The 27,772-nt window shown below is 36.9% G+C and overlaps 1 protein-coding gene across 16 annotated transcripts in view; it reads right to left on the bottom strand.

The window, feature by feature from the left end:
• Sox5 (SRY-box transcription factor 5) overlaps positions 1-27,772 on the bottom strand; it is a 960,217-nt gene that overhangs the window by 790,509 nt on the left and 141,936 nt on the right. The window contains exon 4 of one of the 16 annotated variants that reach the window (XM_071610077.1): positions 17,416-17,523. The exons of 14 other annotated variants lie outside the window; for them this stretch is intronic. The gene's annotated coding sequence lies outside the window, so the exon portion shown is untranslated. Of the gene's footprint in view, positions 1-15,820; positions 15,875-17,415; positions 17,524-27,772 lie in introns of those variants that run through there. One more of the 16 variants, XM_071610086.1, reaches the window with a different exon arrangement.

The following is a 27,772-nucleotide window of genomic DNA, read 5'->3' as shown; positions in this document are numbered from 1 at the left end:
CAAAGAGCTGAATTCTGATAACTACAAGATGAATTTGTAGATAGATTTTTTCCCCACCAGGGCCTACAAATAAAAACTCAGCCTGACCACCCTTGATTTGTCTCATATCCTGAGCAGAGATCCCAACCAGGTAGGGTTGGGTTGCTGATCTGCAAAACTGTGAGCTAAAGAATGACTACTTTAGGCACTGAATTTGTACTCATGTTGTTGCACAGGAACACAAGATCCTGTAAGCCTTTATTGACTTCTCTCCAGTTTTTCACTCTGAAAACAAGAATCACACATTGTTGAATTAACCATAGCAACCCAGGTTACTACTCCTAGCACTGATGTTTCATGGAACTACTCTAAAAAATAAATGCACAACAAACTACTAGTTTGTATTTATTGCACACATGACACTTGGAAAATTTAGCTGTTTATCTCTTGTACAGAGTTGAGAAGGCAACTCTTCAATATGCAGTCAATCACTTCCAACTTTTCTTAGGCCTTTTCAAGGGATGAAGGTAAGCAGTGACTGTTCCATCTAAAGGCAAACTTGAGAAACTACCATCCGTTCAGTCCCAGGACATACTCTCTAAGTACCTGGAATGAGGCTGGGGATCACTTAAATGGAATCTCTCCCAGGAGATTTTGCAGAATGTGTTACTACAGTAGCTCAGCTCATTTCCTTTTTTATTCATTTGCTATAACACTACCATACTATTTTTATGAAACACAGATCTTACCATGTTGTACTCCTGCTCAAAAACCAATTTCAACATCCTTCAAAATAAAGTTCCCTGATGCGCTAAATACTGAAGTGTGTACGATGTGCTAAACTCTGTGTTAGGTGACAGGGATATAGTGTTGAATAGGACAGACAAGGGCCTTCCCTTCACTGAGTTTTGCACTTTTAAAAATACACTTTCCATCTTGTTCAATTGGAAGACCAAGATTAATCTTTAAGAGCTAACCAGGGCTTCAATTCTCTGGGGAACACTTTTTGACCCTCTCAGGCAAAAGAAGGTGACCCTTCTCTGTGCTCCCATAAAATACTGTACCTAATCACGTCAATTTATCAAATTGTACTAAAAGTGCGTGACATTGCAGGTCTGCCTCTTCTATAAGCAGAGTGTAGGGGAAAATTCAAGAAGCATATGCATCCCAAATTCTTAGATTCAGTAAGTAATTATGAATAGGTAGCCTTTTGGGACAAGTTAAGGCTGGACCAAATCTCTCCTGTAGGGTAAAATATACAGATTGTTCACAACTTACCATGGTTTGCCTGACAATTTTTCAATTTCATAATGGTATAAAAGTATACCCATACAACCATTCTGTTTTTTGCTTTCAGCATAGTATTCAATACATTACTGTAATATTCAATACTTCATTATAACTTGAGCATTTTTCAACTAGAGACTAAAGTAAGTGCCCTGAGCTTGCTAAAGTAGGATAGGCTAAGCTATAATATTCAGTCAGTTAGGTATAATAAATGTATTTTCTACTTAAGTCATGTTCAATTTATGATAGATTTATCTGGGTGTAATCCCATTGTAAGTCAAGGAGTATCTGAACAAGATACACATGTGGTAAAGGGGGAATATTATAAATTAAGAGTAGGAACCAGGCCAGGTGCAGGTGGTACACACCTATAATCCCAGAAGCTCAGGAGGCTGAGGCAGGAGGATTGCGAGTTCAAAACCATCCTCAGCAAAAGCGAGATGCTAAGCAACCCTAAGTAAGACCCTATCTCCAAATAAAATGCAAAATAAGACTGGAAATGTGGTTCAGTGGCCAAGTGCCCCTGAGTTAAATCCCCGGTACCTTCCCCTGCCCCCCCAAAAGAGTAGAAACCAGACTAGAAGTAAGGAATAAAAATTTATAAAGTAACATGAAATGTGTGCCAAACACATTTTAGACGTATTGTAGCAATAACTCCTCCTCTTCCCAACACCCTGTCTTAGAGTTCCTGGTGGCCTGGCCCTGCGTACGTATTCCAGCATGCAAGATAAACATCAGCCATTAAAGAACTCTCTTGTATGGTACTGGAGCTCCAGGCAAATTTTCCTCCCTGAAACCTAAAGCATACATCATCCACAGTTTGTATCCACAGAAGGATATACTTAATATTATTAGTGATGTGATAGTGATGTTTCAAATAAGTAATAGGTACATTCTGATTTTTAAATACCAGAACATGAACAAATTCAAGTCAAAGGTTGTGCTCTCAGGGTCATGTAGGTGCAAGCTTGGCACCTGAGAGTGGCACCTCCTTATATATTTCATCCTAGGTACCCTGCTCCCCACCCTAGTCCTGGATCTGAACAGGGAAAGAAAGAAACTAACAAACAGGGTGATGTGACACTGAGTAATTCTGTCTTCACTCCCCCTGCCAGTGGTATTGGGGATTGAACCCAGGGGCTCTCTACCACTGAATGACATCCCTAGATCTTTTTATTTATTTTGAGACAAGGTCTTAGTAAGTTGCCAATCTGGTGGTCTTGAACTTGCAATGCTCCTGTTTCAGCCTCCTGAGTAGCAGGGATTCCAAATGTGCACCACTGCACCTGATGTTGTGTTCACTTTTTACTACCTATCAACCTGCCGAGTAGGTTGGGAGCTCTGGAGAAAAAAGTAGATTATGAAAACAGCTCCACTTTCCTTTTTGTGTATTGAAATAAAAATTGATGAATGTTCAGCCCATTATATGTGTATCAAAATTATTACTTTCTTTTATCAGATATTTCCCTATTTAAATTATTTTAATTGCTGTAACAATACCTTTTCTTTCTACCTTGTTTAAACACATTAGGTCTACTTATTCTTATACTACTGAAAACTGTTACCTCAATTAACACCAAAAAAAGGAATTAAGAACACAAATTCCTCAAAGTCAATAGAAAGATGACCATTTGTCCTCCCTGCAGCCTAAAGCATCTTTCCTAGAGTCTTCTTTCGAAGTCTGCCGAAAAGATGCATGACCTAAAATCTTTTTTTTTTTTTTTTTCATACTGGGCATTGAACTCAATGGCACTCCACCACTGAGCCACATCCCCAGCCCTATTTTGTATTTTATTTAGAGACAGAGTCTCACTGAGTTGCTTAGTGCCTTGCTTTTGTTGAGGCTGGATTTGAACTCATGTTCTCCCTGCCTCAGCCTCCCAAGCCTCTGGGATTATAGGAGTGTGCCATCACACCTAGCACATGCTCTAAAATCTTAAATGGTAATCAGTCTGAGGTACGAGGGCAACTTGCCTAATTTAAACCCCTCAGATGCTCACTGTGTTTCCTCTTATACATTTCAAGAACTTCCCTGTCTTCTATCACACAAGGAAGTAGCCATGAACATATGAAGGTAGCAGGGTTATGCTGAAATCTGCAGCTGGGACCTGCGGGCTTTGTCTCTGCTCTACCAGCTACTGTTCTTGAACAAGTCACTGATCATTCAGGTATTATATTCCTCACATTAAAGGGCTGGCCTACACCATTTCTGAAGTCCCATCCTGGTTAATTCCTGATAGCTCCTGAATCTTTCACATTCATGAATGTAAGCACAAAGAAGTCACCTGATTTGCCAATTAGGATGGAAAAATTGAAAGTGTAAGGAACAAGAGACACATATACAAAATGAGCCTCAGTTATGATCAAGAATAATCATAACTGCAGGGCTGGGGATGTAGCTCAGTGAAAGAGCACTTGCCTAGCATGAACAACGTCCTGTGTTCAAAGCCCAGGACTACAAAAAAATAATCATAACTAATGCTCTCATATTTTATAGTAGCTTACTACTACAAGTAAGCACTGTGCTAAGAGCTTTACACATATATCTTGCTTAATTCTCACAATAATCCAATAGGAGAAATACTTTGATTACACCATATTACGTAGATGAGAAAACTGACAGGGATTAAGATACTGCACAGCATCACACAGCCAGAAAGTCCTCAGCCACCTATGTTCCCCCAATTGATTGCATTCAAGAGCTCAAATAAAACACAGTGAAAAGTATATGACAAAAGAAATTCAACAGTCACTACATATTAGAAATATTTAACATAAATGTTTCTGAAACAAATTAACAATGAAAAAAAAATGTCGCTGGTCAAAAGAAAGCATTTTCATGAGCTAATGATACAGATACAGGCAAAGATGAACTGGAAAGGACATAATCATATGAAAAAATACATATAATGTATTCAGTTTATTGTAAAGGTGAGAAAACTTTATGAAGAATAGTAGTGAGGAGGGACTGAAGCTGGAGCTCAGTGGTAGAGCACTTGCCTAGCATGTGTGAGGCAGTAGGTTCAATTCTCAGCACCACATATAAATAAAATAAAGGTCCATCAACAACTAAAAAAAAAAAAACTTAAAAAAAAAAAGAGTAGTAGAGGGCCTGTACCTGGAACCCAAAGTGTCCCCTTTTCCAGCCACCGCTGTTGCCACTGGTTTTCTCATACTTTGGGAAAGACAATAGCAGTTGAATTGCTGCTCTCTCACACAAGCTGTGTAATCTTATGCCTCAGTTTCCACATCCATAAAATGTGAGAAATAATGCACCTACTCCATAAGGTTGTCATGCAGATTAAAGTAATTATTGCACATCAAACACTCAGAACTGTTCCTGGTACCCAGTAAGCACCTAGTAAGTGTTGGTCTTTATTATTACTACAATAGCAATAGCACATTTGGAAAATAAGGAGGTCAAAAGATCAACAGCCACTCAGCAGCACAGTGAAGAGATCGTAAAAGGCTTGTTAATAGCATTTGAGATATTCCAGACTTTCTATCTAAAAACTCTATCCCTGACTCTCCTATGCACGCCATATAGACAGCAGAGTGAAATACTTTTTGTCAGAACTAGAGGTATAGGAAAAGATCAAAGAGATAATTTTATTAGCAGAGCTTTAGGTAGAAGTCCTAGCTTCCAATCTGAGCTGTCCAGTTGGGTAGTTGGATTGTGGAAAGGCAGATTATATCTCTAAATGTCAGTTTCCTTCTTGGAACTTTCCTACCTAGTGATGCTTGTGCAGTTTCCTCAAATTACATTAACTAAGGTCAAAAAGGAGATTTCATATATTAATTTGAAAAATTCTTACCAAGTGAACAACATACAACCCTTAATTAAAAAAAAAAGATTTTGTTGTTTTTGTCTTCTATCAGACTTCCTGCCATTATTAACTTGGGTATGATTATTGGAAAACATATATAATTTGCAATTCAAACAGTCTTTAATCTTAAAAGGATTTCCATGGGTGAAAGAAAAGTCCCCTTGCTGTCCTTGGCATAGCCACCGCTTGCTTAAGGGATCTTAACTCAAAGGAGGAGGCTGTATAGCTTTAAAATGACTTCATTCCCATATTTACATATTTTTAATAGGGCTATGATGAATCTCCTTCCGCTTGACTCCTATTTTGAGCTGTGATATTTTAATCTCCATTCTTGCTGCAACTTAGCAGATGAATGTGCAGTGTGACAGAGCTCAGAGGAAATAGTATAAATAAAGCAAAGTGGAGCTATGACATCTCACATTTTATAGCTTTTTTATTGTAGCCGAAGCATAAACAGAGCACAGCTGTGTTATACTTACCGCTGTGAGCACTCCCTCAATCCTTGCCCCCTACTGCTTTTAAAAAGACAGTGCTCTTATTCCGAAAGCTTTGGCTGTGGGTAAGCTGTTCCCACATGGCCATCCTCTGCCCCAAACCTCTATCTTTGACTCATTTCTCCTTTTACAGATGTAGATTTGTCATGTGCCACATTGTTCATCTGGTTGAACACCAACCTGCCAACTGCAATCCATAAAGCACCAAAAGAGAGGCACCCAGCTCTTACCTGCTAGAATGAGACTCCACAACCCAAACTGTAATTTTTGCTTCTTCTCAGTACCACTGTATCCAAATAATTTACAAATACTCTCTTAGAGGAGACCGGAAGCTCGCTGGAAGTATTTAAACTCATGCACTCTTTTAATGAGAGCCCCTTTTAAAATGCAGTTGTAGTTCTTGCTTTCAAATTAACTCAGTCAAATTTGGGGACACATTGGAAACACCAAGAAGGCCAAACAGAGGTTGAAAAGAGTGGTATTGAGATGGGCACAGTAATTCTACATGCTCACATAAGCCTCAGGTTCAGAAGTGTAGAGTAAGTCTGAAAAGAACACAGCAAGCACCTTCTACGCTCTGACCAATATGGGGACATGTCCACATGGTGGATGAGTCCAGAACAAGAACATGATCTAAGCTGAGCCAATCACAGTCCTTCCCTGTGACACTGTATTAAGTAGAAGGAGAAAGCAGTGAGCTATGAAACTCCAAGGCTGTCAGTAATCCACATGAAAAATTCTCTACTGCAGAAGAAAGAATAAAGTCAACTTTCAAACTGACTGGGGGAGCAGAAAAGGGCATCAAGTCCAGACGGTGTGACTCCTGGTTCCAACTGTTCCTGAGCCCCATCTTCATGTCTGCCTTTTCCCCTCACTGGTTATTTGCTTTGCTGGTATTCCTTTACCCCCAAAACTCCAACTCTCTTTCTTAAGCTGCCTTAAATTGAATTTTGTCACTTACAGAAATAATTTTTCTAAAGTCTTAATTATTACACCTTCCAGAAGAAGATTCTTTTTTTTCACATACCACCACACTAGTTATGGGAAGGAAGGAAAACCCTCTGGGCTTGTAGAGAGATGCGTAATGAAAATTCAAAAGACACATGCATCCAAGTGAAAAGAATATAGGGGGCATAGTAGCCTATACACCAGTGAAGTGAAATAAAGACAGGAAGATTGATTTGCATCATCATTAACATGGAAGGAGAAAAGCACAAGAACACAATGACTGCAAAAACCACCTCCATTGACATACGTAATTGTTTCGAAACAACAGGCCCAACTGGGCTAAGTAGGGGCATAGTTGGTATCCCAAGCTTCTCAGCTATCTATCCGCCCAAAGTTGCTCTTCTGCCAAGCTTATTGTTTACCAAGCTGCCAGCCCAGCCCAGGGATCTGATTAGCAATTTGCACTTTTGTGAGAGGATTAACAGAATTCCTTTGTTTTGATGTCGGATTATCAAACTGCATCTTTAAAGAGGTGTGACCTCATCCAGATTCATAAGCCTGCTCCCTTGAGAATGACTTGAATTTTACTCTACTTGCGCAACATATAATTTCATAAAGGAGTTACTGTCAAAACATGGTACTCAATTCTTGATGTGTGTGAAGAAGCGCATTTGTAATGTAAATAACCTCAGAAGTTTTGTGATATTTTAAAATAACCCATCTGGTGGGAAAACAAGGATTTTCAACCCATTTGGTTCCAGCACTAGTAAATTAGTGTGCGTGCGTGTAGCTCACAGAACCAAGATAAACCCATCCCCAGACTGAGACTCATGGAGCTCTTATTTTCAAGGGCAAGTATTTTTAATTGTCCCAGTTCTCATGACACATTTTTAAGAAGGGAAGCAGAGTACATAGAGAGTAAACTGAGGAAAACCCAAGACTTTGTCAGCTGAGGTCAAAATGATGTCGAACTGTTTACAGCATGGGTATAAGTTCAGCTTTCTCTGAATGTAAAGGATGAATGAGGAAAACACAATCCAACTTTTGTTTGATCAGAAACTGGCAACTAATTAGAAAGAGAGTTCCCTAAAACTTTCACCTAAATCTGAAACAAAATTCCCAAGGAGGGCATCTACAGGGCAGTAAGCAACAGATTAAGAAAAACATCAAGTGCAGACTTTGGGCCAGTGTAATCTTTACTTGAGAAGGCGTAAGGTGTGAGAACTATCTCTTAGTAAGAACATGTCAAATGCCTGGAAAGCAGACACTAATGCAGTCCCACCAGGCAAAACACTCTCTTTCATAAAAAGGAAGCATGTACAATTAAATACATATGTTTATTTTTAGTATTAACATAGATTATTACCCCCAAAGTTGATAGATTCAGTAATGTTTCTTTAAGTAGAAAACTCAATTTATACAGTGAGAATATTCTAGACAGGCCTGATATATAAGGTGTAAGGTGAGTTTGTCTGAAAGCACAATACATTCATGTCTGTTATATCAATAGTTCCTACTGGGAGGTGCTGTGGATTAGTGGAATCACATGGAAACTTTTAAAATATCCAAATCACATGTTCTCACCCTATAGCCACTAGAAGGGGTGAGAGTATTTCTTTAAAAAAATAATCTTAATTGGTATTCTATGAATTCCTCTTTCAAAAGCCCTCATATTTGAAAATGGCCTTCTATATGGATTATTTGCTAGTCTTACCTTAACAATAAAATCGGAAGTGTCTTTAAAAAGTTGGAGCATGTCTCTTATGAGTGACCTGCGTTCAAAAAAGTGTTCAAAAAAGTCAGATAAATTCATTAGACTTGTGGTTAATTAATAAAAACGTGATAGATGCACCAGAGCAGACAGATTCTTTAGGGAGAACATAAATGGATACTAAAAATAACAATTAAGAATTTCATTTTAACCCCAAAGCTGCCTATGTGTAACTCAAAGCAATGCAAAACTATTTATGACATTTTTGGCTATAAATACAGAATACCAGGCAAAAATCAGCCTTGAATTATCCATGTATTCAACAAATATTTATTGCATGTCTCCATTAGTCAGAAACTATCCTCGGCTCCGGAGTTGCAGCAGTAAACTAAAGGGACCAAGCTCCAAGCCCTCATGCAGCTCATGTTTTACTCAGGGTAACAAAAAAATCATAAGACAAACTAACAAAATGCCATGTTAGATAGGAGAGTGCTAAGTACTCAAAGTGAGGGAGGCTAGAAAGTACTAGAGCAGGACTACCTAAAGTTTTCAGTAAGGCTGATGTGCCATTTGAGTCAAGACTGGAAGAAAGTGTTGGGAAAAGAGTCATGCTATTATCTGTTTCCAGAACAAAGAGGGCCACAGGCCTGGGAACCCTGCCAGGGAGGAAAGCCCTAAGGAGGGCCAGGGGTGATAGCTTTCATGTTGGAGGAGAAGCAATGGGCAGCGTGGCCAGTGCAGAGTAAGTAAGGGGAAGAGTGTGGAAGGTGGAGCAGGCCAGTAGAGTGAGTGAAGGCTGCTCTGCTCATTGAGGGTCACAGTGAGGACTCCTATGAGGCAGGAAACCATTGGAGGGCTCTGTGCAGATGATGACATAAGATGACTAATCTGATTTCCACTTCAAGGGCTCACCCTGGCTATGTATGCCAAAACAATGAAGGAGAACAGGGCTAAAGGGAGTCCAGCCAGGCGCTCATAGCCCTAACAGGGAATGAGGTGGCTTGGCCAAGACAGGAAACAGTGGAGATGATTCTGGAAATGTTGCGTGAGTAGTTTTGTTAAGGGTTTAGATGTAATTATAAGTGAAAAAGAGACGTCAAGGATGATGACAAGTTTTGGTTCTGGACAATGGGAGGAATAGATTTGCCCTGAATTCATGATGAAAGACTTCAGAGGAGCCCACTCCAAGGCCACTAAAGGGAAGAGCTTTATGTGTACCAAATGGAGCTGCCCAGTAGGGATTTGGATACACGAGGTTGGTGTTCAGGGATGAGGTTGCCATGTAAAAGAAATTTATATTCCCAAATAATACTATTCCTAGCTATGACCACTAAAAGTGATTATTTCCAAACAAGTCTTTGTTTCAGATACTTGGCAGTATTGGAAGTGTCTTTGTTGATGGTCTTTAAAAAAAATGCAGAAATCTTAAAATGTCATTTATTTTTAATAGACAATTCCTTAATCATATACTGACGAATCATAGACAGCCAAATTCACACTGTCCACACATGCAATTAATACTGAAGTAAAAAATAGCCTGGGTTTGGGGACAGGGCTGGATATACCATTAGAGTTTAGATAATCCAGAGGAATAATGTGTACTGCCATGTCTGGACATGAATATCTCACACTTTTTTTAGAAACAGCAAAGAAACTTACATTCATGCTTTTGAGGGACTATGGGGACCTCAATCTGAGAATGTTCTACATTTCATGTTTTATCTCTAAAATTTATGTGGAATTTTTTTAAAAGTAAGACCATAAATGGTTCAAAGTTTTTACTAAAGGTTTTAAGTTTTTACTCACCTTCCACAAATTGATCATATAAAATTGACTTTTGTATACTAATTTACAATCATCATCATTATCACCAGCATCACTACTACTATCACTTTTATCAAACCATAGTATGTGCTAGGTTTTGTGCTTTATTTTTACAATACTATATGCCAAATTCTGTATTATTTTATATGAATTAAATAATTTAATTCTATTATTCATCCTAATTTCATAAAGATTTTTTAAAGTTGGATGCCTCATGAAAAATACTATGTAAATAGGTAAATTGCTTCCCACTCATGGTGAAATCAAAAAACAATAGTGATTGCAATGGTGAGGTACTAAGCAAATCAGTGAGACCCTATCTCTAAATAAAATACAAAATAGGGCTGGGGATGTAGCCCAGTGGTTGAGTATCCCTGAGTTCAATCCCCTAGTATCAAAAAAAAAAATTGTGAAAGATAAAATTGTGAATCCATTAAATATATGGATTCAGAAACCAGTGTGAAAGCTGTACTCTGGGTACTAATAATATAACTGGGAATCTCTACGTCCACAATGTCTAAAACCAGTGAAAAGGCATCCTTAAGATGAATTGATGATGTATTTATTTGAGCCACAAATTAAAAAAGCTAAAACAGTACTTACAGAAATAGAAAAAGTAATCTAAACTATTCACCCTTTAGTAAATAGTAAATTAGGCTTTAAAAATATTGAGGGTGAAATTAGGTAATTTCTATAAATCTAAGACACCTTTAAAGCATTTATGCAATATATCTGAATGTCCAGGAATAAAGATAAATAGAAGAGTACATTCCATAGTCTTAAGTATTTCTTCCAAATCCTACATCCATTTAAGTTGGCAGGGTATATCAGTGGTTTATTTGGATATTGTCCACATTTGTAAATGAGCATCTCCGTTTCTGTATTCTGGCACAGGACCATGTAAATGATTATACTGGTATATATTTAATGTAGTAGATATAAAACATGGCACAAAGTAGAAGTACCAATTTTAGAAAACCCTAAAAGTCATCAAATAACTTCTTTAAAGTCTTCAATATGAGGAGCTTGCAAACCACGAGGTTGCTGAATACAGCAATTCCATGAACATGGTCACTTGAGTAACTTTCCCATCTTCTCCTCTTTTTTCATCCCATCCCCATAGACCCCGACTCTGCCAGAGGAGTGTGGAGTTGTGTAAAGCATGCCTTCTGGGTGCAGCACAGTCAGATGCGGGTTTCAGGGGTAGAGTGTGGGCATATCATCTCCCCACCTCCATGACTCCAGAAGGAGTCCTTGTAAAACATACATGAGGGAGGATTACACCCAAGCTTTTTTGACATCTTTCATGTGTCAGAAAATGGACAGTAACTTTTCTCAGAGGGAATATTCAACTGTCATCATTATGCTATCATTATAAGCTAAAAAGGAAAGCAGTACTATATATATATATATATATATATATATATATATATATATATATATATATATATTATATCAGTAAAATTAATAAGCAGGCAAATTTTATTTCTCCAAATCCTACATCTTCTTTGATGATCAGCTTACGTTTTCTTCTGCCACTTCACTTCCAGAACTGTCTGTAGCTATACTGAAGTCCAATTTATTGTTCACTTAGGGTTGAAATCAAAGTGAACAAGGCATACTCACAGAATTTTCTTTGCTTTTCCACTCATCAAAATGAACCTACTATATGTTCTATTAGCCAAAGCCCAAATTTTGAACTTCCAAAATCATAATTAGCCAAACGATAATAAAATCGGTGCCAGTATGCCAGTGATTGGAATTAGAAACTTGGAGTGGCAAATCTAGCACACACAACTGGATCCTCTACATAATTTCACTATCATCGCAGCAGATTTTATCCAATCCTGCTCTCAGAGATTAAAATCCACTTCATTTTTGGCAACACCTGGTTCTAACTACTCTTTAGAGAGACATAGGATCACTTGTACCAGATTCTTCAATTTTCACCCAACTCTGTTCCCTAGGATGCTGCCTTCTGAGTCACATAAGGAGATTCCCTGTGATCCACAGGTGATCAGAGCACAGAGTAAGAATAATGTCAGGATGTATACTTCTGCAAGTGACTATTTAGAGTCTGGTGACACTCTCCATTCAGATAGGCCTTTCCATACTGTTCCCTATCCTAGTTCCTTCAGACCCAGGGATGGTGACAGCTCCCTGCCATTATTAACCCTAGAGTGTTCCACCAATCCTTACTGGTTTACTTTGTGACAACTTTACCAAGATATAATTATCATACAATATAAAACACCCATTGTAGAATTCAATGCTCTTGCCATATTGATGGGATTGTTCAATCATCACCACAATAAAATTTGGAACATTTTCATCATCCTAAAAAGAAACCCCATGTCCATTTGCAGTCACTTCTTATTTACTGATAAGCCTTGTTTCTTAAGTAGCTACTAATTTACCTTCTGCCCCCATAGATTTGGCTATCTGGATGTCCATTTCAACAAATGGAATCATACAATATGTGTTTTCTTGTGAATGATTTCTTTTACTCAGTATGGTGTTTTCAAGGGTCATATATGTTATAGCATGTATCAGTATTTTTTTATTGCTGAATAATATTCCTATGCAAGGATAGAATACATTTATCTTACATTTATCTGATTTTACACAGTTATCTACTGATCAGTTGATGCATATTTGATTATTTCCACTTTTGAGTATCATGAATTATTCTGCTATGAATACTATGAGTTTTCGTGTGGACCTACATTCTCACTTCCCTTGGATTCCCAGAAATGAGCTAATGAATCATAAGGTAAGTTATGAGATTAAATCTTTCCTGGAGTTGTCAGACTGTTTTCCAAATAGCTTCCCACTTAGCATTCCCATCAGCAGTATATGATAGTTCTAATTCCTCCTTATCATCATTGACAATTGTTATTTTCTGTCTTTTTTATTGTAGCTCTCCTATGAAATGATATCTTAGTGTGGCCTTGGATTTTAAACCATGTCTATATCTTTGAAACTATTCTTTTTATTAAACTCTTTTCAAATCATTTAAGCCCATCATCTTCTTGTCAGACCCTGACTGACTAAAAGGCCAATCCTTTTTCCTATTTATGGATTGTTTTGAAATCCTCCCCAAGTTTCTTTTCTTTTTTTTTCCTTTTTTTAACAGATGAAACAACTCTTCTCTATATATAAACTATTAGTTTCTAGATTATTTATCCCCTATTTCACCATCTTCAGACATTGTCAATGTCCTTCGAAGTATTTTACCCTGAATTGACACATGCAAACTAAGCAGTATACATTCCACTGGGTGATTGCATCATTGGCTAAAGCTACTCTGCTACTGATGATATAAAATGTGACAACTACCTTTGGCTTCAGCAACTATGTTTTACAGTTGACTAATGCTGAACATAAAATTAACCAGAATATTTTGACAAAAAGTTAATTCAGATACTCCCTACCTGTAAATGTCTAACTGATTCTTATAATACATGTAGAATTATTTCAACACTACTAAATTTTACCTCATTAAATCTTGGCTAACACTGAGGCTATCAGAATTTTGTGTATTACATGAGTCAAAATAGGTCAAAGCACAAAGTATGAGTTCTCAAAAAGAAGAAAGTTAGTTGTTACTGCCATTGATTTCTTCCTACTTCATCCAAGCTCTTAATAAAAGTAATCAAAAGTATAACCCTGGGCTGGGGATGTGGCTCAAGCGGTAGCGCGCTCGCCTGGCATGCGTGTGGCCCAGGTTCGATCCTCAGCACCACATACAAAGATGTTGTGTCTGCTGAAAACTAAAAAATAAATATTAAAAAAATTTCTCTCTCTCTCTCTTAAAAAAAAGTATAACCCCATTAATAAAAAGGATGCCACTGTCTACAGGTCTCTTTCGATTGGTAACCATACACCATCTCCTTTAGGTATGGTTCTTAAGCTATTAATCTATATTAACACATGGGCAACTAAATCAAAGTTCACCAGAATTTTATAATATATTATAAAACAACCTTTCATAAATCATGTTCTCTGGTAATAGGGAGGCCTGTTAAGAAGAAAGTAGGTAATTCTGTATGATTAGATGTTTAAGAACACATATTAGCTTCTGGTGAGCACTGATTTCCTTCTCAGCATTCAGAAATGAACTGCATAATAACACCAACTAGGATTTTACCAGCTTCCTTAAAACATAACTTTGAAAAAATAGAAATGATTCTCCTGCTTTAAGTGCAGGGTATCATTATTTATTTTGAGTCTCATGAACCTTTCTTCTACGTGTTATTTCAAATTTGTCAACAATGATGTTTAAAAACAACTTTAAGTTAGTCACCATCTCATCCCAGCCTATATCTTTTCCCCAAATATAGGAGTTAATTATGGACACTCTCATCTTTGATACTTGAATTTAAAACACACAACACTTTTGATGATTCCCCTTTCTTTACCCCTTATGTCAAATTTTTAGTTTAGAGTATCCAAGAATGCATGAAGTAGGTACCATTTGAACAATTCTCCAACTCCACTACTGTCAACCTAGTGCAAACCCAAAGCACCTCTCACTGGATGACTGCAATGGTTTACACACAATCCCCTATTTCTTCTCTTGTTCCCCTACAGCCTGCTCTTCACACAGTAGTCAGAGTTAAATTTTTAAAACCGTGCACGTGACATATGCATATATATAGAACATCACATTCTGTCCTATAAATATGTATAATTATGTTTTAATCAAAACTAAAATGAAACTTTAAAGAATGTACACCTGACCAAGTCACTCTCCAACTTGTGATCAGCTTCCCACCACACTTACAATGAAAATTCAAGTGATTTGACCATCTTCCTCTCTAACCTCATCTCTCTAGTGCTCGCCATGACCATCACCTACTTCAGCTATACTGACTTTCTTGCTGTTCCTAGAACTCAACAGCTCAGTGTCTCTTCTGTGTCTTTATCTTTGTCATTTCCTCTTCTGAAAGTCTCCCCACAGATCTTTACAGGACTTGTCTCTCATCGTTCAGGTATCAGAACACCTACTCAAAGAACTTTCCCTGATTTCATTATCTAAAATGGCATCCCCAACCGACCCTTTCTCTGCTTTGGTTCCTTCCTTTGATTGATTGCTATCTTGATGTGTTGTGTATTTATTTGCCTATTTCTGTATTCACCCCTAGAATCTATACTCTTTCAGAGCAGCAACTTTTTTCTGCCTTGTTCTTCAGTATATTTCTGATATTTATAATAACATCAAACACATAGTGGGTATGGGCACTCAGAAATAATTTTTAAATGAATTGAATATCTCAAAAGAACAAATCTAATGATATATTGTGATCTTGGTGGAGACAGGGAGAAACCTGCAGGACTCAGAATAGCTTTTACAAGTCCTCCAGTCACACTGTGCTTTATAGCCCTCTGTGAGAGCTCGGTCTTCTCCCCTAACTACATCAATCAACAGACCAACAGGTCCAGTCTGAATCCTCTGTTATCAAATAATAGCAGCATATGAGAACCTTCAAGCTCGAGAGTAGAACACGAGTATTTTTTTTTTCCTTTTCTATCTCAACCAACACTCTCCCAATTATAATAAATGAATAAAGTAGATTGAAGCTAAGGAAAAATAAAGCAAAATTAGAAGCTGGCAAAAAGCAAACCTACTGCCTGGGGCAGCCTGGGGCTGATGGATGATGACAGCTAGCAGACAAATCCTGTTCCCCATTCTAAATTCTGTCTACTAAACAAATTAGCCAGCTCATCAATATCTGTACGGCATTTACCTTCTGCAGAAACAGCTGCTGCAAAATCACGATGCTGACTTTTTGGGTTGTGGTCCTGCCAATGGGATGCAATTGCAGGCCAATCAGGGTCGGAGATAACAGAATGACAACCCAGTATTATAAAGAAGGGTTCTGCAAGGGATTGGAGGATAAACAGCTTTAGGATCATCTGTACTGAATCTATCACCCACTTCAACCCTCTCCAAAAAACTAGATACTTGAATGATGAGATGTGTACAGTTGATTTTTCTGCTAGTAATTTACTATGTAAAATTTATACTAAAAAAAAATTAAGTGATTAAGCAGAAACTTAAAAGACACAAAATCTTATATAAGTTTCATGCTTTAAAACATGGTCCTTTTCATGAAAACTAGTGCTCAGCTTGAAAATGATACTTTTAAAAATGGCAAAAACTCTTCTATTCTTTAAAAAAAATCATGGGATGACACTATCTTCAATTTTAGCTATAAGAAACTTTGTGCTTTACACGGTAGGGTGACTGTAGATAACAAAAATGTACTTTACATTTCAAACAGCTAACAGAAAGAATTTTGAAAGTTTTCACCATAAAGAGATGACAAATGTTTGAGGAGATAAATATGTTTAGCCAGATGTAAACATCATGCAACATATACATGTGTCAAAACATTACATGTCTCCCTCATTACCATGTACGATTTAGGTATCAGTTAAAAAAAAAAAAAAAGAAAAACACTTTGTCTCCCAATTTTCAAAGACGAGAAAAGAAAGTAAAACAAAATACAACATACATAACAGATATATCTTTTTCCAAAGGTTTAAAATAAAAAGAGCAACAGACAACAGAAAGGATTTTTTATGATTAATTTCACAGGGAAGGCACCTACATGAAGATAAGGATGGCAAAATGTTCTCAAAACATCCTGCACTGGGAAAATTTATAACTATGAGTGGCTTCACAATAGTACCCAGCACTGAGACCTGACCACACTATTAATTAATTAGGGGAAAGGTGACCGAAAGAATATGCAAGAGACTTTGCAGGCTGCCTGAGTCTGTTTCAAGCATTTTCTCATCAAAGCCCTGAAATTCTTCCGAATGGGTTACAATAAAAGAAAGCCTGCAACTCACACTCTAGCTACTTTTGCCCCTTCCCACCTAGGGAAGGCAAGCCCATCCTCACCTGAGCAGGAAAAACAGAGATCATCAAGAATCTCAGCAGAGAGAAGCAAAGATGAGATACAGAACTGCCTCCCAAAGCTCTTCAGCAAATCCCACGGATTCTGGTCCTCAGAGCAGAGGCTCCCTCCTAAGCCTAACTTGTGCCAGGAGTGACCCCCACCACTGCTGTTTCTGTTCCCTACTGATGCTCAGAGCAGGCTGAGGAAAGTACCTGCCACTACTGGGGGTAGGTGTCAAGGTCGTTGCCATTTCAAGAGGTCTCACAGGACAGGTATGGTTATATCCCAACTCTTCCAATCTAAGCATTTGATTTTGATCTTATTATCAAAGCACTTATCAAGTTGTATGACTATTATTTTTACAAGTGTTTGCATTCCCTTTAGATTGTGAGGAAATGTGTTTAATTCTTTGGGGAGCACACCAAGAATAGTACCTGAAAGCTGTTCAGTAAGTGGTGGGAAAAGGTTTTTGGTCCTCTATCTTCATGTTCACATTCTCCTTAGGTTAAAATGAAGATGACAACACAGTAGACAGGTGTGCCCTTAAACAACAAAAATGGCACTTTTTCACACTCATGATACTGGCCTTCCACATAAGTCAATTTTTTTTTTCTTTTTTAAATTCTTATAAATATTGTCACTAAATGGTGGGCTTCAAGAAGCCAAAGAAAAACTTCTATCTTCTAAACATAATGCTTGATGATTTCTTAGATTCTCAGTAGATGGTTGTTGATTAATGGGCATCCTACAAAGGCCAGCTAGATATTGATGATCCTATTTTTCTTCCCATCACTCACTATCCTTTTTCTTAGGAAAAAAAATACTGGTAGGAAACAATTAGTCCATTTATTCTTTTGTGAATAATAATTTTATCTAAAAACTTCCATCACATCCCTATACTACTGCAGGCATGGGAACTACAAAGATCCAAAAACCTTCAGAATGAGGAGAGCTTGTGAAGGCTTGTCGTCTGTCTGCTTGGCTCATGGCTTGGGAAAATAAGTGTGGAAGGAATTCTTCTTCTTAGGAGGAATCCACTTGTACTCCACTATCAATGAAGAACCAAAAATACAATCTAAGCCCTCTTTTACTTGGTCTGTACTCTCCAGTGCATATTGATTTGCTGCTAAACCAGCAGCCACTCCATACTTCTCGCATCCTAGCGGGACACACTCCTATCCCACCCCACCTAGGGAGGCCACCCTTTCTGGGTGAAATCCACCCCCAGTACACACACATAACCAAACTGCAAGGACACTTACTCAGACACAGAATGTGAGAACAAGGACAAATATCATTGTCCTGTACAAAAAAAAAAAGCTACTGTTTTTCAGTAGCAGTCTTTAGGGCCCAGAAATCACAAATGTGCAATGGGTATAAGTCTTTTAGAAGGTTTAACTGAAAGAAATTTTAATAGCCATTTTAGAAAGGAGAGCATTATGGTGACTTAAAGCTGAAATAATTGACCAAAAACAAAAAACAAAACAAAACAAAAAACAACCTACATATTCTCTTCCCTTATTGCTACTCTCTGATTTGCTGCATGGTTTCAAATATGTGAGCAAGTTCTATATGCTTTACTTTTCTTATCCATGAACTTGGATGAAAAATCACTAAATTTAAATAACTGGCAATAATTCTAATACAGCTAAGTTAACTATTTCTACATGTTATGATCCTTAAAATTCCAGAGGTTGCTAGTATAGTGAAAAGCATTCTATTCATGAAAAGACACCATCAAAGATGCATATTCAGGATTGATGTCTACCTCGATATCTACTCTAGGGTGCTGGAAATAAGTAACTTGTGGTAGTTTCTGGTCCCCGACTGGTTAGTACCTCATCGTACCCTGATTTCTAATCTTCCAGACTCTCCAGCTAAAAGCCACTTTCAACCTGGGATTTCCTGGGTACTACTAACAGCTACATCAAAGCCTTCAGTTCAAAGGTCACATCTTCTCTCCTACTCCCCTGACATCTCTGGCTGGCCTGCCCTCCCAGAATGGAATGCCCTCTTTATCTCCAAGAAGTACATGCTGCTATGAGAAGGAGTCTGGGGAGGGAGGTTATTGGTTGCAATTGTTTGAAAGATTCTAATAATTGCAGCTAGGGATCCATCCTCTCGTGACACAGAAGTTGGAAAATGGGTCAGACATAATGCATTTGGTTAAGTATCTAAACTGAAAAGGTGCTATTTTATTTTAAATGGCATAGTCTTTACAAAGGCTGAGGTTACTGGTGCAATGCTCTCTCATTTTAAAACGTATCAGGGACATGCCCTCTGAGGGTCAGGCTTTCATTTGCTGATGTTAATTCTCAGCTGCCTGCTCCTCGTCCTTCATTGTACCCTGTGTCTTAGCTGGGCACGCTCCTGATTCCCTGCTATATCCAGACGGTCCATGTAAATAGTGTTTATGTTAAGGAAGTCATGTTCAGTGTGACTGGAGCACACAGAAACTGATGTTGTTGTCACTTTAGATTAAGCTCTTATTTTAGTAAAGGAGGCAATTGGAGCAGGCAGCTGAGTGGCCGAATGAAATATTCAGCTCATTTCATTTAGAGCTGCCCAGTTTCCATTGTTCATGCTGGCAAGGCTGGTTAACCCTGTCAGTGCTGGCCCAGCAGCCACTCCCACTGGCTCACGCACCAGCTCTGGGCACAGGCTTCCTTCAGTTGACCCTGTTCTCACCATCAGTCTATACACCTAGAAGTAATCAGGTGAATCATGGAAGAACGCTTTCCCCCAGATGTGTCTTTGTGATCTCCTGTCCATTTGTGTGATTAAAATGATTGCTTTCAAAGGGATTGTCTGCATGTGTGTGGTGTATGCCTGGTTTTCAGGTATAACCTGCAGATGGTGAGCACAGAGATGCTGAAGACACAGTCCTTTTTGAGATGATTACTAAAATGTTAAAGTGTAAACTGTGTCTACAGTGGGCTTGATACTCTGAGATGTTTTCAGTATGACTCTGGAACCAGGAGTTGTTTAAAACATGGGTTGAGGACCATCAACCCATAATTAATGCACTGAAGGATACTAGTTATATAAATTTCCATTGGAATCTAGCTATCTGGATGATTTAGTGATTTTCATCCAAGTGAATGAATGGATGCCCTGATGGTTCCTTGCGACCTTCCCAAAAGTATCACTGACTAATTATGTCCTAATCACTTTTCAGAAATTGAGGCATCTGTTTAGACTTTCCTACCAGTCTACCATGGTTCAATATGATCAAATCTGACTTCTACTTTATTTGCTTTTCACTCCTTCCATTTCTCTCTTCATTTCTTCCTTCCCTCTTTCCGTCTTTCCTTCCTTCCTTCCACTTTCTTGGACAAGTCAAATGAGATAAAAGAATTAAGGGAAATGATTAAGTATTATTTCCATATATCAAATCCCAGATTAAATCAAAGACTTTTCATGTTTTTTTTTTTCCCTGTAAGAAAATGCTTTGTGGCAGGAATGATTTTTATCACCTCAAGATCCTGAAAAGATAGAAATTATTCTTAGCTACAACTTACAGACGTTATTTAATGTCTACATAAAGTACCAATCATCACTGAACAAAACTATGTGCTATGACAAAGACATACTCAACTCTAAACCTAACAAGTAATAAATACATCTTAGACTCTGTGGTAGTCTGAAAGTGACCTTTACCTTCATGGTGTCCAAACATTTAATAAATGTTTATTCTGTGGATCCAGGTTTTTATGGAGACCCAAAGCTCATGCAATTTTAGAAAGACTATAAATTAAAAATATAAAGTGAATATTTATCATGGAAAAAAAAACAAAGAACTTTAAAATTCTGAGATATCCCACAAATAACACCACATTTAGAAAAAAAGCACAAAACCCACAATACTCACATTGACTGGCTCCCTAACCAGGCGTCTTACAATGCCTCTTCCTCTACAGTTGTTGACTGCATACTGATTGCCTTTTCCAAGTATCATTTTTTAATAGAGATAATAAGGAAAGTTTTCATCCTTTTATCCAGGTTTATCCTTTTATCCAGTAAGTTTAATCAAGTTTGATTTTTAACTATTCATAACTGAGATTCAGAAAACATGCAAGTGCACACACAGTACCGCTAATGTTTGTATTACTGCTATGAATTTGTACCCCAAAATTTTGAAAAATTCTATTTGTGAAATATCTATCAAGGAAGAAGAACATACTTGATCATTAATAATAGTATAAAAAGCATTAAATACTTCTATGTTGACTAGGCACTGACAAACCCAAATTCTCTGCTGATAACATTGCACATCTAATAAAAGGAAAGATTTTTACACTGAATAGCTTTTGCCTCTGTATGATTTTGTTTTTGAATTATTTCTAAGAGCTTAATTAAGGTGTTAGTGACAAATAGTAAATTGTATGCCTGTAAAGTTATAATTTGATAATGTATGTGTATATTTTGTTTGTTATTTTTAGTTATGCACAACAGTAGAGTGTATTTTGACATATTATACATACATAGAGTACAACTTTCCGTTCTGGTTGTACATGATGTAGAATTACATTGATCATGTATTCATACGCGAACATAGGAAAGTAATGTCTGATTCATTCTACTATATTTCCTATTCCTATTCTCCCTCCCTTTCCTCAGTCCCCTTTGTCTAATCCAAAGCACTTCTATTCTTCCTTATCTCTACCCCCAGCCCCCACTCCTTATTGTGAGTTAGCATCCGCATATCAGAGAGAACATTGGGCTTTTGTGTTTTTTGGAATTGGCTTATTTCACTTAGCATGATATTCTCCAGTTTCATCCATTTACCAGCAAATGCCATAATTTCATTTCTTTTTATTCCATTGTGTATATATACCATATTTTCTTTACCTATTTATCTACTGAAGGGCAGGTTCCATAGTTTAGCTACAGTGAATTATGACTCTGTATATTTCAAACCTAGTTTCTCTCCCACCGCATGCATACATGAGCTGCCAGTGCTGCAGGAAATTTTCCTAGGGAAATATGACCTCTGGCCCCACATCTAAATTTTGCCAAGGCAGACACATATCAACAGCATCACTATACATAGAAGTGTTTGTAAACAATGTAAATATACCTCACATCATTTAAAATCACTGTATCCCCAGTTTGGTAGACACTCCACCAATGTCATCCCCACTCAGGAGAGCTACAGAAGGGAGACTGAAGTAGAGGCACCAATCTCAAATGGCTACATAAAAATAGCTTATTTTTCAAATTTTACAAAAATTATGCAGCCATATGAACACACTGCTTGGTACTTTACCCCAGACCTAGGAAATGACCCTCAGGAAGAAGGGCCCAGATATTTAGCTTCATCTCCTGTGAAAGAATTTATTCCTTCTCTAATTCAGCAAATTTGTCTAGGAATGTCAGATGCTTTTCAATAATTGTGATTAAAAACATCAACTGATGGAGAGCTGTTCCAAGCCTGCTATTGTTAGGATCTGGAATGTCCTCCAAAAGTCCATTTGTCAAGGCTTATTTTCGAACTTGGCCCAGTTGAGAGGAGGCAAAAATTTTAAGAGATGGGACCCACTGGGAGGTTTTAGGTCATTGGAGGCATGCCCTTGATGGAGTCTGTGAGATCCTGATCCCTTCCTCTTTTTCCTTTTTTCACTTTCTGGTCATGAGATGAGCAGCTTTGCTCCACCATGTGCTCCAGTCATGATGTGCTGCCTCACTACAGGCCCAAAGCAATTGATCACAGACTGAAACCTCCAAAACTGTGAGCCCAAATAAATCTTTTTTTCTTTAAAAGTTTATTATCTCCAGGTAGTTATTATGTAATGGAAAGGTGACTAACACAAAGACACAAGTCCCACTGGCAATTAATAGTAACTGGAGAATTCAATGGAAAATGTAAAAGAACAACATTTGGAGTAAATTTTGTTCCTGGAATTATAAAACTGTTAGTACAAATTTTCTAAAAACACAAAGATCTTTCACATCTGAAGTACAGAAGAAATGTTAAATTAAACAAATTTTATATGGCCATATATGTCAGCAGCTAAAATAATAAAAAAAAAGATTGAGAAAAACGCACATATGATTGTGGTTATATTAAATTGGCCACTGTCAGGAAGACTATGGAGGCATAAATTTGGAACATTATTTTCCAAAGAGTCTATAGAAATAAATAAGCAAATAACTCCAAAATTAATGGTGATGTAATTTTTTTCTGAACAACATACAAATGGCAATCTAACAATACATTCTCTCTAAAAAAAGGCATGTAGCATATATTGTATATATAGATACAGCATGACGTTTTCCATTAAACAAAATATTAAATCATAATTTTCTATACACTAGTGATATAGGGAAAGTTTGCTAAATTATTTAAAGTAAGGTTTTCATTTTGTGTTTGTTCTATTTTAATATTTGATCATGCAATAGAAAAAATATTTGTGCTCATACTGATTAAAAAAGATAAAATCTGAATTTTCAATCCAATATTTAATCTTATGTCCAATTTTTAATTCAGCATACTCATAAAAGAAGGTAAACTTATTGAAGATTTGATATTCCCAACAATTCATTAAGAGTTTAACTGAAAAGAGGTCTTATATTTAGGAATCAATGAAACTTAAAGGTAGACGGCCAAATCTCTGAAGTGGGTGCAATGACTTATTAAAGATTTTCCTGTTTTTTCATTGTATTTCCTATCTTTTTTCTTCCTTCCTTTCTTTCTTGAAACTATAGGAATTGAGTGGCCTTGCCACAAAAACCATTAATAAGTAGTACATGAATTATCTGACACATCAAAGTTTTTAAAGAAGGGTAAGGAAAGAATAAAGACTTTTCTCATTAATGAACTTTTAGTATAAAAATTAACTTGTTCAATTATTATAATGTTTTAAATTACATCAATAAAAAATTGACTCAAATTGTTTTTCATTCTTAAAGTACACAATATCTTCAATTTTGCCCATAGCCTACAAAGTCTGAAATATATACTCTAGCCCTTTTCAGAAAAAGTTTGCCTATACCTGGTCTAAAACAATCTGGATTTTCAATAATTGCTTTAGCTCTATCCATTTCTAGCCTTTATAATATACATATGTAGTGTATATGCATTTACAGTACATAAGTCTTACATGGAAGACTTATTACTGCCTCCTAATGCTTCCTAAACCATTTCCAGGAAAAGACCACAGTATCTACATTCAGAAAAATGATTCTTGCAGACAACTCACAATAATGAATGGTCTTTATCTCACTTCAAGTAAAATGAAAAGGAGGTACCACTTTTACCCAATCATTTAGTCTGAAAAAATTAAAATTATAATGCTCAGAGCTAGTTGTAATATGGACAAGAAAAGTTATTTCTACATTAATTGCAACAGTTTTAAATGGCACAACTTTTCTGGAAAGTACTTTGATAACAGATAACAAAATGTGTTAAAATATTTACACATTTTGACATAGTAAATCCACTTCTGTAAATAGAAAAATATTTTTAAAAACACAAAGATATTCAATAAAATGTTATTTACAATGGTGACCTGCCTTATTTTTTTTCCTTTTTCTTATTAATGGACCTACCACTCACCAAGTTATAGAAATGAGGTATCGTGGCACTATCCTTTTCTAGCCTTTCATTTAAAAAATTCAGCAACTCACTAGCCTAGCCAATAATTCCTTCCATTTAGTCTTCCTACCTTTTTCTTTTTGCATCTCCATAGCTCTAATTCTCTTTTAAGAAACTGTCATCATTACAATATCAGCTTAGGGCTGGATTTGCATTTGTGAGGCTTTATGCTTATACAATTTTGGAGTCAAAAAACAATAATACAAAATAGTCAATATGAAATTTGTGTGGGGATTACAATGTCACTCATTAATGAAAGATAATAGAAGGAAGAGGCAGTATGGAAAGAGAAACTCATAACTGACTGAGGTTCAAACCTTGGATCTTTGCAAATTTATAAAAACATACATCATGAAAGCATATTTTAGGGTCCCTACCAAAATATTGCTAGGGGCCCACGCAAGCTTCATTTATTTAAGTATTATAACAGATTTTTGGTATATCTGGCTCCTTACCAATCTCTTAGTTCCTGAAGTTTGTAACTTCTAAGTTCTCCATCTAATCATATTGCTGCAGATTAATTTTTCTAAAATGAAATTCTAAACATATTCCTTCCCTACTTGAAAACCTTTCTTGCCAATAGGATAATTGGCACAAATCCTCCCATGATATCACCCCCACCTACTTCTCCAATCTCATTCTCTGTTGTTCCAGACATGCTGCTTTATTTACAGTTCCTTGTAATGTTATTTCCATCTTCCCATACCTTAGCAGATGTCCTTCTCTCTAAGTGAAATATATTTTCTCCTCTTTTCTGGCTAACAGATTTCTACTGGAGTTTCTATCCCAACTTACCTTTTAAAGCGTTCCCAGACCTGACAATAGAGTTAAGAGCAACTTCTTTGACCACCCACCACAGTACTGCATTTATCACTTAATATAAGAACTCATTCATTGTTTCTCCTGATAAATTAAAAGCTGCTTAAGGGCAGAAACTTTGTCCTAGCCTTCTCTAGTTCCTAAGTGCTACATGAAGTAAGTGCTCAGTAATTCTCAGTTGTAGGTATGAATGAAGAAGGAAGAGAAGCAAATACAGTCACACTGCTTAAGGATAGGAATATGTTCTGATCATTAGATGATTTTGTCCATGTGTGAACATCATAGAGTATGCTTACACAAATCTAGATGGTGTTAAGTCAATCACTCGATGGGGTCTCTTAATGCAGAAATATGGTAAACATATGTCTGAGGCTTTAGCCCATATAACACGGGATACTAGTTTTTATTTTAAGTAGAAAGAGTACACTCTAAGATAATGATGAAAAGAATAGTACGGTAAGTACATAAACTAGTAACATATTCTCTTATCATCAAGTATAACTTGCTGTATCTAAATTCACGTGCTGTATATTTTTACACAGTTAATAGTGAAGTGGGTTTATTAACACAAGCATCACCTCCACCATGGAAGTAATGCATTGTGCTTTGACATTAGGATGACTACAATCTCATTAGGTGACAGAAATTTTTCTGCTACTTTATAATATTGTAGGACTACTGCCATATATGCAGTCTTTTGTTGACCAAAATGTCCTTATATAGCACATGAGTGTATACAAAAAAAAGCTATTTTTGACCCTTATTTAAAAATATTTATGACTGTATTTATTTTATAATTGGAAACTTAATTTATAATAAAACAATTCTTTGAAACTGACTCTAATTTTTACTAGATCTTCTAACCAATTCTCTTAAAACCCGCACACCTGTGCCAGACTTATTTACATGTCCAACAGTCTCCCTTGCTTGAAATCATGTTTAGATCCCTGTACACAATTAGCTAAATATCCTTAGTGCTGCTTCACTAAAATACACACATTTCTCAGTAAGTGAGCATCCATTAGAGTTTTGGCAAGAAAAATCTTATAATGGACATTTCTTTAGGCATATACTTCAGGCCTTAACTGAAAGGAATAATAAAAATTTTTTACCATCTGGAATAAAACAGTGACAAATATTACAAGACTCAAATTATGTTCATATGCATAAAGCCATGTTTCCAAGTCACTGTTGTAATTCCTATCTCCCACCTAGGATGAACTAAGAGTTGTTTTTAAAAGGAAAATATTCACAACAATCTGATAATTCTCCTAAATATAATCCCCACTGAAGTGAACATATTTTACTCTTTTCTAGTGAGGCTATCATTATCATTATCCAGAAAATGCCTGCAGGAACTTCATTGCAAACTGTTTATTCCTTTTCTTTTGCATGATTTAGATATGTTGTTTTATTACACATTGTTTAAATATCCCCTATGTGAAAGAGACCACACACACAGCATATTTAGATATGAATATAGGTCAAGAGCACCAAAAATGCAAACCACAGGCCAAAGGAATAATACCACCACATCACCACACTCAAGCTGTACCACTATAGTAGCTGAACCACTGGGATCCTGCATGATCTGTATCTTGAGTTCAAGCATAAATTCATTCTCTAGCCACTGGTACAATGGTATTAGTTTGGATCTCTCCACAGACATGGAGGGCTTGTATTTTTTTTTTTTTTTTTTTTTTTAGACATGAAGCTACCCATCATATGACCTCAGTGAGAGCTCCTTTCCTGGGCGGGATTATGCCACACCCAGCCTTTGTGGCTGTTTATGGGACAGACAGCATCCTCCTTGGTGCATAAGTCTATCTGCCTGTACAGTTCCCTAAGGTGAAGCATAGTATCATGAATACAATGCAAGTTTTAAAGTCAAAAAGTTATGCACAGAATCTCTGAACTGACACTTCAAAGTCTATGCAGTCATGAAGTAACTGAGCCTCTGTGGGCCCCAGTATTATGAATTGAATCGTCCCCCTCAACAACATCCAAAATTCAGAGGTTGAAGATCTAATACCAGTACCTCAAAATGTGTCCTAATTTGGAACGAGGGTCATAGTAAATGTAATTAGTTAAAATGAGGTCATTCGTATGGACTCTAATCCAATATAACTGGTGTCCTTATAAAACAGGGAATTTGGACATAGTGGTAGACATGGTTCATTAGTCAGCTTTTTGTCACTATAACAAAATATCTGAGGCAATTCACTAATAAAGAGAAAAAGTTTATTTTGGCACATGGTTTTGGAGGTTCCAGTCCAAGATCATTCAGTCACACTGTTTTGGGCGTCTGTCAAGGGTAGAACATTGTGGCAAAAGCACACAGTGGAGCAAACTGCTCACATCATGAGTCAAGAAAT

This window comes from Marmota flaviventris, chromosome 3, assembly GCF_047511675.1.
Source record: "Marmota flaviventris isolate mMarFla1 chromosome 3, mMarFla1.hap1, whole genome shotgun sequence".
Lineage (NCBI taxonomy): Eukaryota > Metazoa > Chordata > Mammalia > Rodentia > Sciuridae > Marmota > Marmota flaviventris.
The sequence above is the reverse complement of the archived record's forward strand: the minus strand, read 5'-3'. Positions and strand labels throughout refer to the sequence as shown.